This window comes from Phyllopteryx taeniolatus, chromosome 1 (assembly GCF_024500385.1).
Source record: "Phyllopteryx taeniolatus isolate TA_2022b chromosome 1, UOR_Ptae_1.2, whole genome shotgun sequence".
NCBI lineage: Eukaryota > Metazoa > Chordata > Actinopteri > Syngnathiformes > Syngnathidae > Phyllopteryx > Phyllopteryx taeniolatus.
The window spans coordinates 23415012-23436089 of NC_084502.1; the positions used below are offsets into that span (position 1 = coordinate 23415012).

The 21078-nt window shown below is 39.0% G+C and overlaps 1 long non-coding RNA gene across 1 annotated transcript in view; it reads left to right on the forward strand.

The window, feature by feature from the left end:
* LOC133482208 (uncharacterized) overlaps positions 1-18214 on the forward strand; it is a 107696-nt gene extending 89482 nt beyond the window's left edge. Inside the window, exons 6-8 of the long non-coding RNA XR_009789721.1 lie at positions 15866-15957; positions 16022-16060; positions 17967-18214. This is a non-coding gene — a long non-coding RNA (uncharacterized LOC133482208). The remainder of the gene's footprint in view (positions 1-15865; positions 15958-16021; positions 16061-17966) is intronic.
* The last annotated feature ends 2864 nt before the right edge of the window (positions 18215-21078 follow it).

A 21078-nucleotide genomic window follows, 5' to 3' on the forward strand; every position in this document is an offset into this window, starting at 1 on the left:
ATACTTGAATCCCTCTTTTTCTGTAGAATACAGATAGTGTGGTGTGGTAATTGTTTCAGCATTAGTCTTGAGCAGTGAGCATTCAAAAAGTAAATGCCTCATGACTGACAAAAGCACAGTAGCTCATTCGTCAATCATTTGTTTTATTTTATTTTATTTTTTATTTTTTTTACCTCATCAAAGTCTTTACAGCCCTGAGACATACTATTGTAAATGTGAAAAGCCTGACGTGGCTCGAGAGGGACAAATGAGAAGTTTCAAAAGCGAAAAATGCTGGAGGCTGAAAGATACATTAACCAAGTTGCATTGTTAATATGTACTGTATCTTACAAATTTTCGCATGACTTAAACGGGACGTGGTATGCATTTTCTCCTCAATATTTAAAATAGTTCCCAGGTGTCCTAATCGCATATGTGGTATGCTTTAGTCAATTACCCCATGGATTGAGAAGTATAAGACATGATTTTAAAGTTTTAATTTTAAATTTAAATTTATTAAATTTTCTTGCCATAGTGAATTTGGTTATTTTTCAGGGCAGATTTGTTTCATTCTGTGCACCAGCGCTCATTCTGCCCCATATACTGCTGGGCCAATGGCGAGTCCAGCTTTTGTTAGATTGACAACCAGTGGGCTGGATGTCCGTTGGCCGGCTGCTTGCTTCTCTTGCTTTGGAAGCGGAGCCCTAGTGTGGAAAGCAATTTTGTGCCTCTGATTTAAAGACAATGAAAGCATTTTGACTTGTGGATGCAACATTTACCGCTGTCTATGTGACGCATGAACACACTTCTTCACGGAGCAAGTAAGTGAGGCATTCCTGAAGCGAATTATGTTATCTAACGCCAATCTGTGAATTGAACAATCCTTAATGCACCTGTTTACCTTTTGTGAAGAGACCACTGGCTAATATACAATTTTTACCACTGCCCCCCACACATACACTTAAAAGGAGTTGCTACTGAGATCCCTTTGCGTCATCACATGTAAATGCGACATTTCATCGCCAAGCAGCCAAAATACACTTGTCAATTGAGGTATCAGTGTGGTGCATGACATTGCTAAACACAAATACCCCAGTGTACCATGTCGACAACTTAGCTTGACTCAACTAATCATAATCAGAAGCTACAGCCCATGACACTGTTAGCTAACGATAAATTGTGCTAATACTGCAGCTGTGCTTACCTATTGGCTTTGACATGGAGTATCAAAGTGGTTCTTTCACTCTGGAACTTTGGTCAAGCTAGCTGCCAGGTCGTGGCTAGGAACATCAGTGTGGGGTCCCACTGGTACGAAAAAGTAAGGCTATTTAACATAATCAACACCCCCACTTTTTCGTACCAGTGGGAAAGAAGTGCATAATGGCCCGCTCATAGACACATTTTCAGGAATAGACAGATAAGACATATACTTGGTTGTTTAATTTCACACTTGATGGGTTGGCAGGCTCTCCTTCTCCAGAGACCCATCTATTTGTATACAAACAAAAAAAGCAATTTTCCACAATATGTCCCCTTTAATACAACAACACTGCTCACTTTCTGATGTACACTGCATTTTTCCACATTGCTTTAAGTTATATTCCTGGTTCTATGGTCTTCATCTTATTTTTCTCGTTGTAGCTGCTTTTATCTGCTGATGGCCTCACAAAATCACAAAGAAGAAGGGGATAAAAACAAAAACCACAAGTTAGTTAATCCATTATTGAGCTGAAGTCTTATCAAGGTATTGCATGACGTCATGCGCAGTAACGGTTCCACCTTGGCATGCAAGGTTGAGGCAAATTCCACTCTTAACACAAATTATGCTTTACTGTATCTATTTTATTCCTTTTTCACCACGAGCCTGACATCTTTGTTGGCGAGATGTGCAGACGCAATTAAGCCTTTTAGCATGACTCTGAATGATTATCTGATCCATTGATGCCTTGTTTTCTTTGCTGAAATGTAATTATGAAATTGGACACGTTCCAGAATAATAACAAACGAGTAAAATTTGGGTGTGTAATTCAAATTTTCTCTATATTCTCCAATTCTTTTGTACTTTTCTCATGTGAAACACACCATGCAAAGTGAAATCTGCACAGTCTGGCGGCGTCAGTCTTATCGCTGCTCACACAGCATTGCCATTAAATTGAAACAGTGTAAAAAAAGAATTTTTTTATACTATATATATATATATATATATATATATATATATAGTTAGTTGTTTTGTTATTTTTACGTCTGTTTTTAATGCCATACGTATTACATTAAGGCCATATGCTTAATAAACATGAGTTGGAAAAAAAGGCTGTTCAGGTTTTTTGGTTATGTTTAATAGTGGAGTCCTGTTAGCCTGAGGCAAGTTATTGTCAGTCTCCAAGATGTTCCCATTACCACCAGTTCTTTGAAAATTAATACGTGTGCTTAATGCTTGATGACTTGCTTTCCTGCTGGCCGGCGAAGCTTAATGTTTAATTTAAAAGTCATCGCATGCTTTGTATGTCAGAGTCATGCAACTGTCTCAGGTCGTAATCAACCTGGCAGTGCATGAATCAAGGATGAACTTTGAAAGCAAATGGAAGGTAATGGTAACACTTCCATACAAGGTGCCAAAGATATTTTGTTTTATATGGGAAAGGAACTACATTCCCGCATAACGTCCCTCTATCTGGTATGTTAGGTTTCTAAAAGTTTTGGATGGATTGCTTACACGGTACAGGATAATATATACCGTGTTTTCACGACCATAAGGCACACTTAAAAGTCCTCAATTTTCGCCAGAATGGACGGGGCGTCTTATGTGTGCACAGAGTTCCAAAATCTTTAAATGTTGTTGTGTGATTTTGATGAGCGCTCCGCTTGACTGACTGGGAGCATATCCTGCCAACACGCTCCTTATATAAAGGAAAGGCAGACGTGACTGAGGACAGCATGCGGATGTTAAAGGGGGAACGGCGCGCATGAAAGAGGTCGCTAAAAGCACGCCCCCAGTAGGTATATAGTGCATTGTGCAAAACATTGGTTTGTGCCCCCGAAAATGGCACGTACGAAGAGACACGCTTAGGAAGCACAGTTTAAACTGGAAGCTATCAGTTACGCGGAGGAACATGGGAATTGAGCAGCCGCGAGAGAATTCAAGATCAACAAATCCATGGTTCGCAAGTGGAGGAAGCAGGAAAACGAGCTTCGCCAAGTCAAGAAGACGAAGCTGAGTTTCCGCGGAAAGGCGAGGTGGCCCGAGTTGGAAGACGAACTCGACGAATGGATTAATGAGCAAAGAACAGCTGTCTCTACAGTCACCATTCGACTCAGTGCAATAACGCGGAGCTTGCCATCATTCCGTGAGGCTTGACGAAGGAACTCCAACCGCTGGACATCGGTGTAAACAGGGCGTTCAAAGTGAAATTGCGAGCGGCACGGGAGCGATGGATGACAGATGGTGAACACAGCTTTACGAAGACTAGGAGGGCGAGTTACGCCACAATTTGTGAATGGATTGTGGATGCTTGGGCTAACGTGTCTGCTTGTTTGAGCTTTCGTAAAAGCCAGCATCATTTCTGAGAAGCCGCACGGCAACGAGACTGACTCTGACAATGACGAGAGGGAACCTGGTGTGTTTGATGGAGAACTTGTCCAGCTGTTCATTTTGGGATAGAGAAGATGATGACTTTGATGGATCTGTGGATGAGGATTGATAAAAAAATAACGTGAGTACTTTGTTAAATACTTCAATAAAGTACAAACGAACTAAGTTTTGGTCCCGCTGCCTTTTTAAAAACAATGTTTTAGCGGGCATGCATGGTACTGTATGTTTTAAGCTAGCGTATGTTTTACCATGCCTGTGTCCAATAATACGGTGCGCCTTATGTATGTGTTAAATACAGAAATAGACCCCGTAACTGAGACTGCGCCTTTTAATACGATGCACCTTATGGTCGTCAAAATACGGTACATAGCACTGTGTCAGCATACACTTCATGGATAAAAGTACACATATTTTTGTTTATTACAAAAAAACATGAATCAAACAAGCAATTTCCTGCTTGATGATCAGTCCTATAGCTCAGAGAATTTTACAATGAAAATAAAGTCAGTAGTGACCTGGTCCATTAATAATAATAATAAATACAACCTCCAAAGGGGGGACCAATTCTATCTATCCATCCATCCATACATTTCTACCACTTATCCCAGGTGAGTTGTTGTCTAGTTTAGGTGAATGGTAGACTACACCCTGGACAGCCAATCAGGATTTACACATAGTTGCATACAACTATTCATACTCACATCCACACCAATGGTCACTGGGTGGGTAGGCACTGTGAAAGTCTTGTGTTACACTGGACTGCCAGTGACCCAATCTTGTATTTTCTTCCATTTTCAATTTACAATATGCACACAGTATGTACAAACGACCAGTATGACCAGGTCTCTTATATTGTTTTATTATATACATCCTTAAGCTTTTCTCTAGATAAACTATTTAGAACAGGGATGTGCTTTAAATGAGGGCATGGTTTGTTTTCTCCTCCTATTTGCTCCTGTGGGGGATTAATGCTGTCAGTCACTTTGATTGGCACCTCTCAAATCACACCCTTGCAGCAAAGTGGCTGATTTTGTCAGGGACAGAATGACGTTATCGGTACAACCTTGTTTGGAGACTCGCAAAACCGCTAAAGCCGCAATTCATGGGAGATCTGTTTACAATCTGCTCTGGCCATTGACTGCTAAACAGCCTGCGCAGATCCATCCTGGGCCACTCGCAGCAGGAGTGGAGCAGAGCAATTACATCCTCAAACAGCAATCTGAGGCTTGGACGGCATGCAAACAGACATGAAGTACACATACAAACACTGACAGATTTGGTCATAAGCAATACGTTTGCTCAAGATTGTGTGGAGTCTTGTTAAGCTGAAACACAGAAGCATTCCTTTTCAAAATATTTTCCTTGCCAAAAACTTAGATTTGAGTATTATTGTAGATTGAGCAACATATCCATGGAAGGCTTTGTAAACCGGTGTAAAAAAAAAAAAACAGCAACAACAACAACAAAAAAACAACAACATCCTAACCATTTTAACGTCATTAGAGCAGATGTGGTCAAACTTGATTCTTAAAGTTGAATGGTTGCTACATTTAATATATATTATTACTACAGATTTTGTTCCTACTTTGTTAGTGAATGTTCATAGAACAACTGAACGAACAACTTTACATTCTGGTTCCTTCCACAACATCTAAACTGCAAAGTGCTGAATATTCTAGATGGACATGTTTGGAATTCAAGCAGGGAAGATTGTGAGATTTCCAAAGCAAGGTTAAAAGCTATAATGATATCATAAGAAGATTAAAAGCATTAGAGGTATTGTCAGTGGATCATTTTTATTTTGCCCACTGCACTGCTAGTCAGCATTTCTTCTTCTTTTTTTTCCTCCTGTTGTTAGATTGGACATATGGCCCTCTAATCCAAAGTGGCTGATTGTTATTTTTACAGCCCTGGAAGATTTTCTTATTTAGGGTCATACTAAATCATCATTTCACTCAATGATCTACAGAATGACAAAGTAGAGAACATAGCATGAATGCACTTCCTTCATAGCTCATGTAGCTTACAGTATGATGCCTATTTTTGAGCAATTATTGAATTTATTCGATGATTTTTTACAACACACAACCTTGAAATATAGCATTTTCCCCAAAAAATGTCTTTTATTATAAGTTCAAGTGTGTTGAAGTCCAGTGTGCTCTATTTTATAAACAATACGTGACATACAGTATTTCGTTGCTACCAAATTGAGAGTGAACACTTTTCTTTCTGTACACAGGCAGATTTATTTTGAATGTACATCAGCTTGTTAAGCACACATGGCTGAATCGGACAATAGGAAAATAAACAGACGTGAACAAAAAAATCATGTTCCTTTGCCTGTGGGATTTATTTATTTTTTATTTTTATTCGAATTGTACGTGTTCTTGAGATTCAGAGTGAATGATGATTTGTGACAATTAGTCGCAGCAATTAGTGTTACTGTTAAGAAGCGTTTTTGTTTTCTCTTACCCATACAGAATGTCACAAATAAATCCTCGCTTGCATTTGCATATTAATTGGATCTGAGACGTCAAGCATCTTTCATTAAGCAAAATGATCTGCATATTTGGAGACATAAAATACTTTATTTCAGTGTGGGGAAAGAAGTCATTGAAAATGACCGCATACGGGATGTAAACTTTGGCTGCTCCATTAAACCTTTACCCCCTGGCAGTGGATGGAACACACAAAGCGACAGCAGGCTGATTAACAGTGTGATGTTTCAAACAAAGCCACGCCAAAAGGAAGGCAAATAAAAGAGCATACTGAACCGTCTCTATTTCAAATTATATTTGTTCTTATGTATGATCAACATATTGACATTTTCTATGTAGATGACACACTTTTAACTTGATTAGTGTTGACAGTGCAAGCAGTGAGACTGTTTTGTGTTACATCGATAAGCTTGTATATGGAATAGACAATATGTGCATGTTGCAACCTTGAAAACTATGTGAGGAAACTAGCACACAAACAGAAATTGTCTATCAATGGAAATTGTCTTATTGAATAAGTCATACTTGTATTTGAATCAGCAGTTTTGTTTAGCTTCTTTTCGGATTAGGCCCTCAAGGAACCCAACCTCACGATTATCAAAATCCCTTGTGTCATCTGCACTTGTCTTTCAAAGTTACCCTGAATAGCGCTAACTCTGCTCTACCAATTACTTCAACAGCCAACCTCCCTTGAAAGTGTTATTTGGAAATATTGTCCTATTGTTTAAAGATTGTGTACTCTGAGTGATAAAATTCTCCTCCTCTTGGTCTGCTCTGTTCTTCAAAACTAAGTCAAATGCCAGGAGAATACAATTCTGGACCAAGGGGAGGTGGGGGGTGGGGGGGGGAGGTCGCTTGCCTAAAATCTTTGTGTGTCAGACAGACATTGTTTGTTTGCTACAGTATCAATCTAAAGGGAAAAGTGACATTGGTTGGTTCGATACGATTAAGCACAGAGGCTGGTAATGGGAAGGCTGCGTCGGGTCGGACATAGGGGCTGGACTTCTGAATAATTTGATTAGTTTGCTGGGGAATATATCTGGAGGATTATGTAAATGGCCGTGCCCCCTCGCAGAATTCTTTTGAACTCTTCACAACTCACATCTGCCGGGGTCGACAGCTAGACAGGACGGCCGCCTTCTTGTAGCCTGATTCCTCTGTGTTGGAGGAAGGTGCTTAAAGGTCATTTCCAGTACAAACAGACTTGTCCTGAAAGACCTCTCTATTCCAAAGAGCTTCAATTCATTTTGTGTTGATGCCCATGCAATTATCATTTTCTTTGAGTCAACAATAGATGAGCGTAGGACAATTAATGTTGTATTCTAATTAGCCAGACTGTGTGCGTGTTTGTCACCAATAACCTCTTGCAAGTATATGTACACACGAGAATCTCTCGGACCTGTTTACAATAAATTTAAGAATATCTGTGCTTCTCCCCCTGTGTCTTCTGCGTATGTGATTTTCCCCCATGCCTTATTTGGTGTATTTCTGGGTGGGGATATGTTTGTGTTGAGAACTATGGCAACCAAAGTCAAGGTGACCAAGAGCATGTTACACACAATAGATTTTCAGAATGGAGGCTGGAAACAATGCAGTCAGCACACACCAAAAAATCTTTATGTGCAAACCGATTGTTGGGATTTTAGAGACCATCCCTGGGCTGGATTTATTGTTTGGGTGAGTCAAACCTGTATACTCTTCACTGCTTGAATGGTAACTTACTGTGTATACACCCAAGGGCCACAACATTTAGATACACCTGTACAAGCTGATGAGATACAATGCAAGTAATGTCTGAAAATATCTGCATTTGCAAATGCTCTGTTCTGAATGAGACTCTCAGAAAGGTATTCATTTAACAACATGTTATGTCATTAACATGGTGTGGTTGTAGTTTTTTGGTGGTGTAGAAGTTCACTGCATTACTGAGATCTGTGTCTAATTTTTGGCTATCATGCCCGCTCGAGTAAAGTAACCTAAATATTAGAAACTCACAATAGAATGTAGTGCAGTGCAGGTTACACCCTTGCAAACTATATCATTACATATTTTTAAATTTGTACCACTAACTGTAATAAAGGTGGAATTGTTGATACAGTTCTTAGATTGTGCTGCTGTACCTAATGTCGTGGCCAGTGAGTGCACATGGTCTATCAGAAAAACAAATCCAATTGAACAAGGATATTAGATGTTTTAACTTAACTTTAAAATTGCACACCTTACCTTACACACCTGTAAAGCAAAAATAAATATGGTTTGTAAATTTGACACAACACAGAGAAGTGTTCTTAACAACCCTGCCAAATTTGAATGATTAAAAAAATCGGCAAGTATATAAAATACAAAATTTTCAAATTGTGAAATATCCAGTCACCGTCTCCACTCTCAAACGTTGTGAGCATGTCCACTGAATTCGCTGAAACAACGACCAGCTCAACTGTTACTGTGCATCAAATACCACTGCTGTAGATTGCAGTGGATACATGCGCGCTATGAAAATGATGCCACTGCAATCACATTAGGGGGCTCACCTTCAAATTTGAATAGTCACTGTGGACTAATAGAATACTAGCCACACAAGCCAATTCACATTCATTGGTGGGGACGTAATGTGACTGCCGACTGGTCACCCAGCTACGGCACTGTGCAGCTCAAATCCTCACTGGTGGAATGGCGACTTATGGCGGACACCCAAGTGTGTCACTGGGCGCCATTTTACCACAGCCAAAAACAAATGCTGAAAAACAGTTTAATGCTATAACTCCATAATTCAGTACATCAGAACCTCGATTTAACAGCCCCCGATTTAATGGACTTCAGATAAAACAGACAGAAAATAGTGTCCACTTGGAACTCAAAATCAACGCTTTCATGCACTACTGAGGTAAGTTTGAATAAACTTTAAAACATTCAAACATTTTAAAGCTTTTTTTATATTCAGTTACAACTATTTTGTACTGTACTGGGTAAGGCTGTGCGATTATGGCCAAAATAATAATCACTATTGTAATCACGATTAGGAATTACGATTATTCCTCATGTTAGGGAAAAGTCTTTATCTTTATTGCACTACTTTTTAACAAACAATATGTCTCGGTTTTCAGTTTTAAAACGAATTTTGGAGTAAGAATAAATCATAGATATTAATAAACATTGTACCCAAAAAAATTCGACTTTAGCAAGGGCTAGCTAGCTGAATACATGTGCTATTACAAAGTGCAATCACGAAATGGAACATCATGGAAGCAAATACAGTTAATGCATAGAAGGGAACAATATTAGCTGCAAGCATCAACTTTTCTTCTGAAAATCCCCGTTGTCAATATAGTGAATTGTGAAGGACGGTACTTCCCTGTTGTTCTGCTTGACCATTGGTCAGTCATGCATGTTCAGAGACTGCAAAGAACTCGACAGATTTCCCCCTCTATTTACTCCCAGGGTTTTTACATTGCGGTCAAGCCAGCCGAAAAGCTGAAGTGAAGGCAGCCGCTACAATGATTGTTAATAGTGTCCAACCGTGACATGCCACCTCTCCGCCAATGTGCTGAGAGGGCCAACTTCAAAGTAAAAGCTTCATATACTGTATTACTACATTGGACATCAATGCCATTTTAGACTTTTGTTTTGAAGTTGGCACTGGAGTGCAGTGCCGAGCTTAATGAAGGCTTAACCATGTTTTCGCCCGCTGGTGGCTCTCTGACTAGGTTGAAATTTTAAATGTAAAAAAAAGACAAATCACAGACGATCAGGCTCATTTAATCGTGGCCAAAATCGCGATCACAGTTTAAATTTATTAATTGTGCAGCCCTAGTACTGAGTGTTTTTAGCCTACGAAAAAAGGTACAAAACTATTTTGTTTGTACTGTACTGGTGTTTTTAGGCAACAAAAAAGTACCCATTATTCTGTTAAATGGAGGTTCTACTGTACCACTCAGTAAAAGAGCAAAATTTCAGTACAGTTAGCAGCTGGTTGAAAATCTGGCAGGCTCATAGGAGCACATGCTCAATAAACAGACAACTTGTGCTTTGCGCGTGCATCGCGTCTGCATCTGCAAATGTATGTTGGAGCCTTCAGAAATGACGTGTATGGGACTTTGCTGTGCGTTGAGGTGTCAACCCAGTAAAACACATAATCACTTTGGCACACAAATGTGATGAGATTTCAGTCTCACGTGATAAAACCGTGAAATAAAAGATGTATATTTGTACAGCTTTCAACATGTTGGATTTTTTTAAAGTTCATTACACAAGTTGGACCGCCATACTGTAAAATATAGATACTGTGAAACATAGCCAATGCTTGGTGCTATAGTGTGCTCGCTTTGTGCTGCCGTTTCCCCTCTCCAAAGACTGACATCCTGACACACTGACATAAAAGAAGCCTTACAAAACCAGCCACTTCCTATCTTAGAGAATAGTTTATTAGTTTTATTCTTGGGAATATCTTTACAATTACTTCACCAACAGGAAGGAGGATACTAGGACATACTGTAATTATGTTCAAAGATACAGTTTTTTACTTGAGCAATCATTTTTGGAATCCTCTTTTGTGGTTGTCATGCAATTGGAGGAGCTTGTGACCACTTGTTGAAGGGGTGGGGAGTGATTTAGGGAGGGCAGCTGGATAAGAGAGATACTCTAAGATCGCTTTATTTTTGTAAGCATCTCTCGGCTCACAGCTCGGCTCTTTCATGTCTTTGTGCTGGATTTTATGAAATGTGTGAAATGTGTATGACTAAAGGGACGAACAGCTGATAGGGTGGTGTGGAGAAAGAAGGGTGAAAACAAATTGCAAAATGCTCGATGTTAGCCAGTGGGGGGTCAACATGAAGCACTGGAACTGCTCAAGTGCTAAATGCTCATTTCCTCCTGCTACCTTAGAAGAAATGGAAACAGAAGGCAGACATTTATAGATCTGTCCTCTGTGACACAGTACATGTGCATATGAGATTCAACATATTTGAATGTGATTAATTCAATATTCTCATAAAGTAGTCTTTTAATGGGTTCATGACTTCGGCTCTAATAGAAGCTTTTTGTAACATACCCTCCCTTATTGTTTCCCTCAGCTTAAGGAAAGCAGTCCAGGATTCAGAATGTGATTGTTCAGTGTTGCTACGTGTGTGAGGATAGATATGGAGGTCTTATTACCCAGGAGAGGTCAAGGGTCAAGCATTAAGAAAGCTGACTGCTGGGATCCCTGTATTAAAGATTTCACTCTGTTGGCTCATAAAATACTCTTGTGTCTTTTGTAAATAATCAAGGAGACCTTGAGTATACAAATTTGAAATCTAATAAATAAACACAAGAGACTGTGATTTAGACAAAGGATCACATGAAGTAGTCCGTCCACAGTGCCAATATGAAGAGTTTTTTTCTTCCTTTTCATTCTCGACCACGGAGAGGGTGTTTACAGAGCCTTACTCAGGAACAGGAATACCCTGATGGTCTCATGCTGTTACCTTTTGTCTTCTTTTCTTGGTTTCATAACAGTGTTGTTTGACCTTATACACTGGAACATTGTGTTTTAACCTCATTCCTCTAAAATTCTGGAAAACAATAGGGCTAGACGGACAGAAAGTCACATCTCACCCTATCAAAAAAAAGATTAGAGAATGTGAAAAAGACCAAAATATAGCAGGAAACAAGAACAGTGGCAATGCAAACCTGTAAAAATAATACTGAAAGTGCAGTCTGTTACAAAACATAAAAAAAACAAGGGGTTAATACTTTTGAGAGTAAGTTTTGAAAACAAGATGGGTGAAAAGTAACTGGCTATTTTATAATACTTCTAAAATACGATTAAATTGAGATAGCATTTTTAAATTTGTATGTCTTCTTTTGCAAATACAATTGCATTGGTTAAAGGAACAAGTCTGTCATAGGAAGCCAAAGACTTTGGAAGAACTTGAAGTATGAATTCACCAATTCATCCCAGGAGTTCCTGCTGCAATCATATTTTAAATAACATATTTTTATTTTCATTAAATTTGTTTCGTTAATTAGAGGAAAGTTATTATTTATTTATTTTTTGAGAAAAATTAGGGAGTTACTTTTCACCCAAATAATATCATGTGACCCCTCAGAATTTTGCTCGGATATGGACATATTCTTAATGTTAGTGCAGTAAATCCCTTGGTTACATACTACAATATTATTCATCCCCTTTCTGCGTACAGGGAAACCAAATGTAAATATGTACTTGATTCAAATGCTCTAGTTTGCGCTTGATGTTACCAGGATTGAATTTCCTTAAAATCTTCAGAGATATAAATCATTTTCATCCACTGCTTATCCTCACTAGAGTCGCGGGCGTGCTGGAGCCTATACCAGCTATCTTCGGACGAGAGGCGGGGTACACCCTGGACTGGTCGCCAGTCAATTGCTGGGCACATAGAAACAAACAACCATTCACACTCACTTTCACACCTAGGGGCAATTTAGAGTTTTCAATTAACCTACCATGCATGTTTTTGGGATGTGGGAGGAAACCGGAGTGCCTGAAAAAAACCCACGCAGACCACCGTGCCGCCATGAATCATTTTCAAAATGTAAAAATAAATGCTATATAGTATGTTGGTACTTTCTTATAAAAACAAATAAAAATGTAAACTTTAACAGAACATGTGGCAAGGGTCCGAATCATTTTGGGCTTAAGTGTCCAGTATGTGCACTCATTGGTTGGAGCAACAGTTCGTATTTTACTTCCATTGACATCCTTTATCTTCCCAAAATAACCTTCTGGTTTGCCTCTTGTCAGAATCTCTAAAGAGGGACAAGAGTGAGCATTATCACACAAACTCAAAATAACCCCAGAAATCAGACAGTACCTTTTTAGGTCATAAGTCCCTGAAGGGAAGTGAGTGAACAAAACTGTATTTACAGGCACAGGACAGCATAACCTAGACTGACTTCTTGGCAGGAGGATTTACTTTACAACAATTACTTACAATAGTAAAGATAAGTTTTGCACACTTTAATGTGGGTTTAGTTGCAATATATTTGGTTGTTATTAAGTGTATCACCTGTATGTGAGCAGAGTTGAGGTACTGTTTAGGTACTTACTAAAATATTCCCAAGTTCCAACATAAGATCAGTTTTCATTTGCACTTCTCTCATATGGTAGTCTTCCTAGAGAACATTTGTTCAATGCAATACTGTATAGTGAATGAAAAGAATATAACAAGTTAATCAGGTGAGTTTTGATACCTCTCTCTGTTTTTAATCCATTTTGCAAAAAAATGCCTGTTCCTCAAAATGCCTTACTTGTGTGTCTTGGACTGGATTTTGTCCTTGAAAAGGGCACGAAAACTGACAGACTGTGGGTGTGTGCATGCCTCTGTTTTTGCGACACTTGGATGGGGCTGTATCGTGTCACAAGTGACACAGATTAGGAAAAGTGACACTTTGCCTTGAAGTACTCTGCAGGGCAGTTAGATAAGGAATTTAGTGTCTTTATCACAAATGCCACTATTTCATTTAAAAGGGTAAAGCACTTTGGATGTGGAGGTGGCCTTTGAGTCTGGTGATGAATTTGCAAGAAAGTGTACAAAGTTTTGCAATGTGAGAGCAGATTAGCAGGATACAAATATAGAAGTGACATTGGGTATTAGGTGTTCCTCCGAACAAGTGGCTGCTTCTTGATTGGCTTGAGGATGAGGCGTGACTGCAGGCTATGCTTTTCTTTTTGGAAACCCCTTAAACACCATCTCAAGCAAAAATAAACACATTTCGTAAATTTGACTAAATATGTTCAAACCACGCCCCACTCAACTATTAAGTGTCAATCAAACACCACTACTGTAGATAGCAGTGAATAATACATGCACTATGAAAACGATGGTAGCTCATACAATGGAAAATCACGTTTGGAGGCTCACCTTCAAAATTGAATTGTTACTGTGGACTATAATTATAAAATGAGCACACAAGCCAATTTACACTCATTGTTGGGGATATAATGTGACTGCTGACTCTTCCCCCAACAATGTAAGGCGACTCACGCCAAGTCCAAGTGTGTCACTGGGTGCCATTTTAACCATGCCCAAAAAATCAAGATAAAAAAAAAACTAGTGAAAAACATTTTAACGCTATGCCTCCACAAAGTTCTCAGTCTTTGCACATTATCAGCAATTATCTTCAAACATGTATTCAGTCTTTAGAAACAAATCTATGATTTCACTTTATTGGGACTTTCAATGTCATACATGATTATATACTTTGTGCCTCAATATATAGCGTAATGCTGAACAAGTGTATTAAATCCACAACCGAATGTGCGGTTTATGCCACACCTGCCCTAAATTAACAACATTGGTGATGAACAAAATATTTTCAATCACATTTGTTTGTTTCTCTACTGGTTAAAACACCAGTATGTAGAAGCTATTTTCCCAAACTGATATTTTTACTGCTGCGATTGACTAGCGACCGGTCCAGGGTGTACTTGGTCCAGCTGACTTGCCCAAAGTCAGCTGAAGCACTATGGAAAATGGATGGATGAATGTCTTTAATTCTTAATTCAAATTATAAATGTAGCTGTGAATTTTCAGAAGTACTGTTTTGCAAAAATGAATAAATAAATAATAAAATAAATTAAGTGAAATGTTTACAGGTCACTGGAATTTAAAGTGTTTGCATTTAAGAATTTCATGATGCTGGAAGGTCTCTGAGAGAAATAAATGGTGGAGGTCCTAAAAATGTGTTTGGTTTCTCAAATGCACGACATCAATTGGATTGTGCAGTAAGTGGGTTCGCCTCAGAATTAGTAAGCTCTTGTACAAGAAATAATTTATTTTTAATTTTTGGAGTTCAAACCATAATCATACTTGACATCAGCATATTCTATCAGTAGACCTTATTTCAGCAAGCAGAAAAAGATTCTCTCGTGTTTTAACATTTGCTTAGACCTCTTGTTACTTTTGAGACACTTTTTCTGAAAAGATACTGGTGGTCGTAGAAGAAGAATATCCACCGCAAATTGACATGAAGTGGACTAGCGTTCTAAGCAGAAAACACTCCAGCGGTGTCCAATTACGTTTATCCAGTGTTAGCTGTTTCAGTGTCAAGATATTCAAAGGTGGCAGGAGTCACATTGATGACTGAGAAGTACTGATTCTGTTATTGAATATTTTATTAAGGTAGGGTACTACTTCCTGTTTTCTTGCATTGCTGTTCGTCTTGATAGGACTCTCGGCCAGTATTGCAAAGCTTTTTGTGAACGAAGGACTTTGATTTGGCTCTTGTGTGGTTTTGCGTATTGTATGTTTTACATGACATTAGTTGTTCATTTTATTTTATCACCCCTCCTCATTCATCATTAAAGTTAACATTGTGTTTAACATCACATGCGTGTTTTAAGCAATTTATATTAGTCTGATGAGCTTCAGCTGTACAGTTAATAAAGTTAAAAAATTTTTATGCTGACAGTTTGTACTTGGACAAAACAAATGATCCCAATATAAATGATCTGACTGGAAAATTTTGTTTTGAAACCTGACCAAATCGAAGTTCGATTAGCATCATCGAACGGACTGCAATCATATTTCAAGGTACCACTACCAAAATAGCTCTTACTTACACTGTAAGCATTTGCTGTAAAATTGGACCATTATTATACTGTATTTTTTTATGAAGTAAATTACTGTAAAATGCAATTCACCATGGGAGCAAAAACAAAAAAAATGCAGCACTGCTCTAATTTTTTCAATTTTTCAAACCGCGTTGCATCATGGGAAGGAGGACAGAAAAGAGAGGAAAAAATATACCAATATCCGCCATTGTTTTCTTCCCCGCAAAGAAGACTTTTTCCTGCCAGCTGGCAAGTTGGACAACTTCAACTCGACATCTGCCACCTGACTATAACTTGCCAGTTGGGTGTCTGGAACTCATGTAAGTTACATTTTTCTACCTAATGTCGTGTGGAAATTACATTTTTGTGTTATATCCATTTCAGGACTTAACAACCGAATTCCCGTCGAATGCCTGTGAAAAGGTTTGGTCCGCAGTGAGAGAGACATGTTTGGTGCTATCTGACAGTCGTTTTTGTTCATTTTTTGGTGTCTTTTCTTTTCCCTGACTATAAGCATGGAAAAAAAACAGACTAACGTCTTGGCGTGTAGTATTGGAAGGCATTATGCTACGTTACTGCTGCATCTTCGAACGCGTGTCTGGAGTGAGAAAGGCACACTCGAGTCATTTTTGGTTACTTTTTTTTTGCGTAGAATTTGTTGCCCTATAATAAACGAACTAACAATCAATTACTTCATGTAACCATGATTTCCAGAATAATCCGCTATATGCGGAACATCACTTGACCAAACCTGGAAAACAGGTTAGCAGACCTCCTGTGTATGCACAATAATGAACATAACTACGTGTTGATGACATGATGGTTTGAAGCCCAACTTAATGAAATTTTTTTTCTTTATGGCTGGTGTCTTTGGTCAAAAGTTAAAAACAGGTATATTATTTATTATACAAATATGATATATGCAACCACAAATAAAGCCTAAACATCGGATATTGTCATCTTTCGTGGGTCTGTGGAAATCTTGTGTTAAACAAAATACATTGTAGGTGTTTAAAGTTCCTACAGGATTGATTGAGAATAGATTCTTTTTTGCAAAGCCACCCTGGCTGCAGACAGTAGAGTAAAACAAAGCAAAATTCATTCATTCATTTTCCGTACCGCTTATCCGCACTCGGGTCGCGGGTGTGCTGGAGACTAGATTAAAAGAAGATTTTAACTTTTCTCTAGCAGGACTATTACCCTGCTCAATACTAGAGTAGATTTGAATACAGGTAGACCTTAGTATACCTCTGTGCTCAACTGAACATATTTTTTTTTTCTACAGAAGCTATTATAAACTGCCAAAACAATACATCTGAAGGAAAAAGACATATTTGTTCTGGTTTTCACATCTACGTTTAATTTTTTTCCTGCATTTTTTTCGTAGCACAATATACAGTGGGGGAAAAAAGTAAATGAACCCTTCGGAAAATGTGGTCTGACCTTCATCTAAATCACAATAATAAAACAGAGTCTGCTTAAACTAATGTTAGACAAACAATTACAGTGAGACCTTGGTTTCCAAATGATCCTGTTCACGAAAAAGTTTTTTCCAAGAAAAATTACCTTACATACTATTTTTGGTTTACGAACAGTCTTTGCATGGCGGTGGAAGGCTCAGAACTTTGTGCTCTTCTTTTACGCCACAAAACATCATTGGCTCCGTTACACGTTGACTGGCCATCATGAGGTTAACAGTGGGCGGTTGTTGTTCCTAGGGAGTGAGTACAGTATGTAACAGACCAATTGTCCACTCAACCCTTTGCAATGGCCGTCCAAAAATGTTATTTGTATATGATGTGTTATTAAACACGTTGACTGGCCTTTTTTTGGCATATTTTGAATGGTGCCCTTCAAACTGTTAGACATATTTAGACAAATGTAGACATCCATCCATCCATTTTCTGAGCCGCTTCTCCTCACTAGGGTCGCGGGCGTGCTGGAGCCTATCCCAGCTGTCATCGGGCAGGTGGCGGGGTACACCCTGAACTGGTGGCCAGCCAATCGCAGGGCACATAGAAACAAACAACCATTCGTACTCACAGTCATGCCTACGGGCAATTTAGAGTCCCATGCAATTTAGAGTCCTATGCAAACTCCACACAGGCGGGGCCAGGGATTGAACCCAGGTCCTCAGAACTGTGAGGCTGACGCTCTAACCAGTCGCCCACCGTGCCGCCCAAATGTAGACATATTTAGACAAATAAATGTCTGACAGTTCCTCAGGCCAACAACAGCCCAACATCATGGTCAGTCAATGTGTATACTGTATTAATAGATTGTCACTTGAAAGACAGATTTTTGTTGTTGTTTTACTTTGTTTTTCTAGTAGCAGCGCTGACATAAATCCAGATTGGGGAAACAAAGGTAGGAATGACAAGGCAGCAAGCAAGAAGAGTGGCAGGATCGTGCAAAACAAGGCATCATCGGTGAATCCACATCTGTACACGGATTAAGAAGCTTGGTGATTTCAAGTGTGACTTTGTGTGTTTTTACGCATACACGAACACACGCGTTGTGGTTCTTTTTTTTTTTTTTTTCAGTTTACAGTTGTTAAAGTCACTCGTGTTAAGCTTGTCCAACGCTTTAAATTAAAAAGAAAAAGTTTGAAAAGGAACTGCCTTTATTTTGTCTTTATTATTGATGATGATGGTGATAATAATCATCCATCCATCCATTTTCCTTACCAATTTTCCTCACTATGGTCGCGGGCGTGCTGGAGCCTATCCTAGATGGAGAAAACCCACGCAGGCACGGGGAGAACATGCAAACTCCACACAGGCGAGGCCGGTTTGGAACCCAGGTCCTCAGAGTTGTGAAGCAGATGTGCTAACCAGTTGTCCACCGTGCCGCCCGGGGATTATCATAATAATAATATGATATAAAAATATAATTATTATCATCAATAATGGTGATAAAAATAAATATTGCTGAATTAAAAAAATACAGTCAATATACTGTAAATATTCATTTAACATTAAAAAAATAATAATAATTACAGTATATAACTGGATCACTAAAAATATTTTTTTTTACTCCCAGCAGTGTTCCTGTAAAATACTATACATTTCTCCAGTAGGTTGCTGTATTCAGTAATTTTAGAAAATACATTATTTAACTGGATATTAATTTTCAGTATTATACTGGATTAATTTACAGTATTTTACAGGATCACTGCTGCCAGTAAATAACTGTAATTTTTACAGTAAGAAATTTTACCGTGTACGTAATTGTTATATTCTTCAAATCTACTAATTTCCCTTTTTTTCTCCCCCAATAGCCCCTCTCATTCTCCTCTTCCTTCCTCCCTGGACTCCTATCCTTGGGCAGTGTCTTCTTGGCAGTGTTCCACACTTTGATTTATGTGGTTTCCAAAAGTCCTAAACTGCAGTCCCTGGACACTCTGCGTGTCACTGGTAGACCTTCTGTCACTTTAGCCCCCATTAACTCCTCTTAACACCCTCCTGATTTTGTTGTGTTGGAGCAGCTGCTTTCCATCACCTTGGCACATTTCTACACGGATATCCTTTGATTCTTATTATTTTGGCGTAAAGTGTGTCTTGCTGTAGGCTGAATATGCAGACATACACCACATTACTGAAGCTCTTTCAGGGTCTCTTCCAAGAACTCTACAAAAATCAAAGAAAGTCACTGGTTCACTGTTGGAAACATACATTAGTAAAGCATATTCTTTAGCTCATGAAGCATAGTAGCCATTTTCTCCCCCCCACCCTTCAATAATATGTAAAACTCGACCAAAGTTAATCAGCCCAATTGAACCCATTTCTTGTAGTGACCTCTACACAGTGTAATGTGAGTGATGGAAGAAGGGGGGAGTAGAGACTGCAAGATAGTAGTTTCAAGGAGGGCCTTGGAGAGGACAATCAGTGACCCTATATGGGAGCCTTTCCTGCATATACCAGCAGGTTGAGGGGGAAACTGATAGGCAGGTGAAATATCTGGCACTTACAGAAAAGAGGCAATGAGGACAGGCAGAGCAGAATGGATATGGATTGAGTCACAAGGCTGACGCGGCCTTCCTAAGGAAATGAATATTCCTTGTAAAGTACACTTGGTGACACTTAGTTTTAAGGGCATAACACAAGAGCTATTCCTCACTTTAAGTTGGCACATTAATGCCATGATCAGTATTAGGTTCAGATGTTTTTTTTTTTTTTATTTAAACTTAACATCAATATTATGGTCATATAGCAACATATCAACTTATTAGTTTGTGTGAATAAGCATGTTTCAGGGAACCCATGGGGTATATTGGATCATAGTTATCAGTCTGCTGTGTCTGCCACAGAGATTTTTTGTGTGTTCAGAACACAGATCACAGCTTTATTTGGATCCTTTTCAAGTTTTTTTTGTGTTTGTAATAGTACCTCTTAACATGTGACTTAGTAGATTAAGACACGTTTTCCCCCATGGATTCAGTGCCATTCAATACAATGAACTCTTTCACTGGTGCAGACCTTATTGTCTAGTGTGCAGTATCAGTAGAGTATCAAAACAACTAAACGGTGGCCACTAGGATGTGTAGTTGGTCGTGCCCACTGTCCATTTATTTTATTCTTATCGTAGTGTTTATTTTTTAGAATTATTTCCTTGGGGATGCTGTGTCACAAAGCTTGTCACAGTCGGGGTGCACATTTTTTCTTTGGCCTATAGGGCAGTTATACTTTGCCCTTACAAAGTATGCCTGGCAACAAGTGGATACACAAATTATTTTAAATCACATGCAACAGCAAAGCATAAAATGGAAAATTTCAATTTAAAATACTACTGCAGTTGCATAGCCTGCATAAGTGATTGTGCCCCACCATATTTATTTGTAGAGTAACAGAACAAATAATGAAATATTACCCAGACATCGCCTTGATTTAAAGGCCAAAAAAAGTGAAGGACTAAAGGGAATTGTGTGTAATATACAGTACTGCATTATCCATTTTCAACCCACCTGCAGAGGCAAATTATCATGTGGTGAACTTGCACTTTGTATCAGATGAAGGCGGTGTGATGGAGGCACAACTAAACATGCCCAGGGGGCTGGAGTGAAACCAGCATCTCATTTTCAGGGGCAAACAAACACATACAGGGAGCAGACATGGCTGTCACATCTCCCTTAGCTCCCATGTCACCCCTGAGGGCTGTGGGCAGAAGCGAGCTTGGCGCTGTGGTAATGCCACACGAATGCACATCATGCAAGGACAGAGATACTTACTCTACATGACCAGACACACACAAACATGTAGACTCCAATGCATGTAGCTTATGTGTTGACGGTATAATATATACCCCTGCCTTTAAGGTCACCAAAGTGACATCCCAAGGTTGAAAAGAAGCACATTAAGGCGACTAACTGAGCTCCATTTTTGACTTTCCAAGACTGTGCTGGCGCCAAGCAGCTGTATAGCTTTACAGCAGCCGGGAGGAGG